The 6,784-nt window shown below is 36.0% G+C and overlaps 1 pseudogene; it reads right to left on the bottom strand.

Moving 5' to 3' along the window:
• Positions 1-310: 310 nt before the first annotated feature.
• Positions 311-5,075, bottom strand: LOC125168123 (SIN3-HDAC complex-associated factor-like; annotated as a pseudogene).
• Positions 5,076-6,784: the final 1,709 nt, after the last annotated feature.

Here is a 6,784-nt window from a genome sequence, read left to right on the forward strand (position 1 = left end):
TCCTTCAAGGTGTTTGCACCAGAGAGCTTTGTCCTGCTTAATATTCAGTAGTACAGGTTTGAATCATCAGAACCTTGGCAAGACCTTAAATTATTAACAACTACCTCTTGGGGCAAGTCCGTGTTACTGAGTTATGACAAATTTATTATCATGAAGGAAAACAAGCACAGCCAGTCATCTTAAAAATGCCCCAACCACTGCTTCTCAATATAGAAAGACTAAAACTACATATGTTTATCATACAACAAATCCCATCTCTGTCCTCTGTAATTCCCCTAGTTTCATTCGTTAAAAGGGGATTTAAAAAAAAAAAAAAGACTTAAAGAGCACTTTACAGCAGCATCAGCTTTCCTGTGAAATACTCAGCATCTTAAATATTATGTATACTTTTTTTCTTTTAGTAAGCTAGACACTGGCTTCAGAGTTTGTGGAACTGGAGGAGAAATAACAACCCATTCAAAACTATTCTAGAAAGTGTCTTTTGGCAGAATAGCAGGTATCCAAGTTAAAAATAGGAGGGTTTTGTTGCTTTGTTTTCTTTCCAAAATTTAAATCGTTTTTTTGTTCCCCTTCTACCTAAATCTCAGTCACCACTCCTGAGTGGAGATGGGCAGAGGCTCTGGCCCCTGCTCCTCTGGCTTCTCAGCAGCTGCTTTCTTATTGCTGCAGCAAGGCTTGACTAGATGTGTGTCAATGAGAACTTCTCCAAAATGGCCTTTATAGATAATCCTGCAACGTATTTTCTGTCTTTTCCAGTATGTGAGACCTAAAAAGGAAAAAAACTGGTGTTCTGTTAGAGCCAGAAGCCATCTCTGTATCTGAGCCACCATCTGACTTGTTACTGTAACAAGGAGACTGAGCTGGAAAGGCACTTGAGGTGGTACTGTGAGCATCAGAATTGTGACATTTAAATTCCTTCTGTAGTTTACTGATCTGGTTGCTTTTTATCCAGTTTCCAGATAGAGTTTTCACTTTCTTTGGTTTCAATGTTGTCTTCAGACTGGATCCTGCCCTTGCATCTACCACATGATTCCAGTTTTTATTTTTATTTTTTTAAATCCTGCTGGCAATTTCTTCCATCTTTTCACAAGCAGGACACAGGCATTACAGATGTCTCCTGAACAAGTCTCATGCAACCCAAAACAGCTCTGGAAGTCCTTTTCATAGCATTTACTGTCAGTGAATCGAGAACTGGAGGACTTAGCTCTGCAAATACAGCAGCCGTCTATACTTTGGTACATCTTTGGCTTGTGAAAACCAAACAACTTTTCTTCTGGTCAATAGTCTTCCAAAATCAGCCGTTCAATGCACAATAACGTTCCTGAGGTCTGGAGTGCACGCCAAGCTAGCCCCCCCGCCCCCCTTCCAATTGCTCCCTTCTCCTCAACTGTCTTGTCTAGACAGATGGTCTACTGCAGTTCTGCAGTTGCTACCACTGGCTGGGAAGGTGTAGATTCCCCAGTTCTTTTTATGTTTTTTTTTTTTTAATATATATCATGAACATCTCCCCATGTCAATATGTATTAATTCGTTGACTATTTATTGAGCACTTCTTTGTAGTAGGCCTTGTTCTGGGTAATGGGAATGAAGAAGACATTTAATAAACCCTGTCTTCATGAAATTTATTGGATTGCAAACAGATAAGAAATAAAATATTTTTTAAGTATAATATGTTAGAAGGTGATAAATGTTACGGCAAGAAAAAAGAAAGGGAAGAGGCAGAGGGAGTTTGGGTGGTACAGTTTTAATTAGAGTGGTCACTGAAGGTCTTTGTGAGGTGATTTGAGTTAAATTCTGAAAGGTGTGAGAAATATCTTGTGAATATCTTTATGGAGAGAACATCCTAAGAAAATAAAACTATACATGTGGCTTGGTGATGTGAACATGAAGATGCATTTTCCTATTTTTGTATATGTTTAAAATTTTGTATATGTTTAAAATTATGAAAATAATTAAAAATGAAAAGTAAAGCTCATTATAAAGCTGATAATCAGATTTTATAGCCACATTTTGGAAAAGTCAGATAAAAAATATAATAAATATTGTCAATTTCTTAAAAAAAAATAAAGGTTTACCAGTTTACCTCCTTAGAAACAAAGCTTTAACTTGTTTCTATGTAGCCTCACTAACTGCCATACAATCCAGCACTTGATTATTGCTGTTTCTCACTGCATAATTGTGTTGTGTGTTAGTCTTATGTTTCCAATTACTTGTTAAACTTTTAATTGTATCTTTTTATCCCTCCTATCATTCCCTTTAAAGTGATTAGACGTATAGTAAATTCCCTATAAAAGTTACAGTAAAACTTAGTGATGACTTTTTAAAAATATCTCAATTGTTAATAACTCTCAAAGCATTTTGCTGTGTCGAGAATGAGAAAAGTTAATAAATAAGCCACACAAAATATATCCACAAGCAATTTAAAAGTTTGGATTATTAGAGAACCGGTTTAAAAATACTTTGAGTATTGGGGCACCTGGGTGGCTCAGCTGGTTAAGCTTCCAACTTTAGCTCAGGTCATGATCTCACAGTTCATGGGTTTGAGCCCGCATCAGGCTCTGTGCTGACAGCTCAGAGCCTGGAGCCTGCTTCAGATTCTGTGTGTGTGTGTGTGTCTCTCTCTCTCTCTGCCCCTTCCCTGCTCATGCTCTGTCTCTCTCTCTCAAAAATAAATAGACATTAAAAAATAAAATACTTTAAGTATTTTTTCAAGTAATTGGCTGGATGTGAAATACAGTTTGAATAGAGACATTTCTTAGTCACATACTTAGCATGATTCTTTCACTAAAAAATTTGTTTTTTCAGTGATTTGCTTTCTGTTGCCATACAACTAGGCTACATTGCACAAACATTTTGAGTAACTTCTGTCACTTTTTCCTTAAGATGACCGAGAGTCTGAACAATTAGATGATTATGGTTGAAGCAAAAAATGAAATCAGCCTTGTTCAGCCCAAAGAGTTTACTGAACTTTATAAAAGTTATTTGGCCAGATTGTGAGGTAACGCCCAGATACCAATGAGGAGTGTATCTGAAGGATCACTCATTTAGAACCACCCTGTATTTAGGGGAAGTGGTGACAGGCTGGTCGAGGAAGACGTTTGTTACAGACCAATTTGTCAGTGTTAGTCACACAGTTAGAACATAATGTTTAGAAGAAAATGCATGACACTGTTGGGAAGCTATGTTGGAAAAGCTGTGGCCAGGGAAAAGAGATTACAAATTGTACTTCCATGACAGAGATAACTTGGAAATATGCATAAAAAGTTTTGTTTTCATAATTTAGTTCACTCTAGTTATCTATTTTATATGAGGCAGAATCTCTGTTTTGAGAATATCATTACCTTAGGAAGGAAGGATTACTACATTATGCTGACATTAAATTAGAAATATTTTTAAGATTCAGAATGATTATTTTTTCGGTATCAGACTGTCTAATCATAGGCCTTATCTAATCATTAAAACAGTTTCCGAAAAGTGGCCATTTCTCATTGTCAAACACAGAAACCATGGCATCATCATAATTCACAGGTTACCAAACTACTTTTAGACCATAAACCAATAATTTTGATGTCTGAACCTCAATTCCCTCATCTGAAAAAATAGAGACACAGATTACCCTCCTTCACCATTTTATTGGTATGTTTTGAGTATACCATTTCATGAGTCTCGTTCTTCTCGGCAGAAACTTGAGCAAAGGGAAAAATAAAGAATAATAATACAACCATTCATGGTGCCCTTGAAACAATGTGCCCATGTTAATTGCTAATCCTCCTCTGAAGGGAGAATTTCCTTATATTTCTACCTAATTACTAGAGGTACTTTACACTGCTCTGTCCTACCTAGCACGTATTCTGTGCTCAATCATCATTTATTCATTCATTCTTTTAGTGAGTTGGTCATTTACCAAATATTAAGATCTTACCGTGTGTCAGCTAGGGACTGGAGATACAAAGAAGGATAAAACAGTTCCAATTCTCATGGAACTGATAATAGAGGAAGGGAGACCATCACTATAAGTAGTTACAAATGCACTGAGTTTATGCAAAAGTAGTACGGGGTGCTATGGGAGTTTTCAGCAGGGGATTAGGTAACCTATTTTAGATCAGATTGGGTTTTAGAGACATCAAAGCTAAAACAAGAAAACTGAGGAGGAGTTGGCTAAGTAAAGAGTATAGGGGAAAGTGATTTAGGCAGAAGGAATAGCACTGATAGATTTTGAGGTACTGAAAGGAAAGCCAACATGCTACAACGTAGAGAGACAAAATCCAGATCTTGGAGTCTTTATTGTTTGGTCTTTATTCTGAGAGTAATGGGAAGCCATTGAGGATTTTGTTTTCTGTTTTATATGTTTAAACAGGGAAGTAACATAATCACTTGCATTTTTAAAAGATCATTCTAGGCACTATGTGAAGAATGGAGGGGAGGATGGCCCACAAATAATACATGTGGGTAAACAGAAGACAATCGGAGGAAATGAATTAGGGAGTTGGCAAAGAGGAAGAGGAAAAAGTGGACTGATTCAAAAGATATTTAAAAGACAAAATCAATAGGATTTGATTGCGAGGGAAAGATGAATCAAGGATGACTTCCAGATTTCTGGCTTAAGGAAATGGGTGGATGTCATTTATTTAAATAAGGAATACTGGAGGAAGAGAAGGTTTGGGAAGGAGAATCATGAATCATAGTTGACCAGTACATAGCATACACAATAAGCCCTTTAGAATACAAAAATCTCAGGATAGAGATTATACATAGATATGCAAATACAGGTTCTCATCAAAATCATACTCATAACTTGATCCTTAAGTCTTTTTAAATTATGGATGATATTTATATCCTTTCAGTGGTCCTTTTCAGTCCTTTTCTTGGGCATTTCAGATCCTTTTAGGCCAGGTCTTGGGTTTTATACTGGTTCCAGCTTTAAATTACATGATTTAAAGCCTCTTCTTTCTTTCTTTCTTTCTTTTTTTTCTTTTTCTTTTTCTCCTCTTTCTTATAGATTATAAAACCATAACTTCTTCTTTTCCTTTATCCTAACATCTCTCACGTAGGATCTGATGTCGTCTGAAGATCATTCCCGCAGCTTGAATTTTCTTTATTTCTTACATATTTTTTTTCTCCATTGGGTTATAATAATTCAATAACTTCCTTCCCTCCAGCTACTAATCTTCCCTGTATTGTACCATTTCCAAAACTTAACAACAACAACAACAAAACTATCATGAAGGAAGAAGCATTTTTAATCACAAGCCATTATTGCCAAATATTGCCGAGGAACACCTGTTTCATAGTAATGAAACAGATGTTTTGATGAATGTCTACAGATGTTTTTCAGTCTTCACAAAAGATACAGCTAAAAAATAAGAATATAGAAAGATTGAAAATAAAGTAGTAGAAAATATACATTAGGTAAATACTGAGTGAAATAAAGCTAGTATAAATCTATTAATATCAGAAAATGTGAGATTTTAAAGCAAAAAGCAATTAAAGAGGATCACTAGAGATGATAAAAGGATCAAATCACCAGGAACAACAGGGAGTTAGAGACAAATTCCACAATTATAATGAGAGATTTCAACAGCTATTTCTCAGTGTTACATCAAGCACACAAAAAAGCAAAGTTAACAAGATTGTTGAAAACTTGAACGAAACAAATTAATATACTTGATTCAATGGACATATACAGAACGCTCCACAGAAAAACTGCAGAATACATGTTCTTTCAAGTGGAATACTTTTGATAATATTTGTAACCATATATTGGGCTATAAAGGAAGTCTGAACAAATTTCAAAGGACTGGTGTCATACATATTGCATTCTTTGATCACAGTGGGATAAAATGAAAAATCTGTACTGAAAAAAATAATTATAAAAGTTCGTATATTTTGGGGCGCCTGGGTAGCTCAGTCAGTTAAGTGTCCAACTTTGGCTCAGGTCATGATCTCGCAGTTGGTGAATTCAAGCCCTGCATCTGGCTCTCTGCTGTCAGCGTGGAGCCCACTTTGGATCCTCTATTCTCCCCTCTCTCTACCCATCCCCCGCACTCTCTCTCTCTCTCAAAAATAAACATTAAAAAAATATTAAAGTTCTGGGGCGCCAGGGTGGCTCAGTCGGTTGAGCATCCGACTTCGGCTCAGGTCATGGTCTCGCGGTCTGTGAGTTCAAGCCCCATGTGGGACTCTGTGCTGACAGCTCAGAGCCTGGAGCCTGCTTCAGATTCTGTGTTTCCCTCTCTCTCTGCCCCTCCCCTGCTCATGCTCTGTCTCTCTCTGTCTCAAAAATAAATAAATGTTAAAAAAATTTTTTTTAAATATTAAAGTTCTTATGTTTAGATACTAAGAAATGTATTAATGAATCAATGATAAAATAATGGAAATTTGAAGATCTTTAAACTGAAGGATAAAAATATTGCATATTAAAAAATGATGGAGATTGCTACTTCTAGACATGATGGAGTAACTGGTATTGGACTTTACCTTGTGTCACCAATAACTTTAAAAGTAGCAAAATATGTGAAGCAACTGTTTTCAGACAGTAGATGGTAGCACAGGGAAATGATCCTTAAAATAAGGGAAACATGTAAGGTGACTTTAATGTTTGCCTTCCCTTTCTGAATGAGGGCACTTTCTGATGTGTGGTGTAGGTCTCTCTCAAATAAATAAATACAAACTTTAAAAACAAAGAAAAAAAAAAAAGAAAATGGAATATGACAGTATGTAAAGGAAATAATACATCATTACCAGGATGGTTATATCTTACAAATCCAGGATTAGTTTACTATTA

Source organism: Prionailurus viverrinus, chromosome B3, assembly GCF_022837055.1.
Source record: "Prionailurus viverrinus isolate Anna chromosome B3, UM_Priviv_1.0, whole genome shotgun sequence".
Classification (NCBI taxonomy): domain Eukaryota; kingdom Metazoa; phylum Chordata; class Mammalia; order Carnivora; family Felidae; genus Prionailurus; species Prionailurus viverrinus.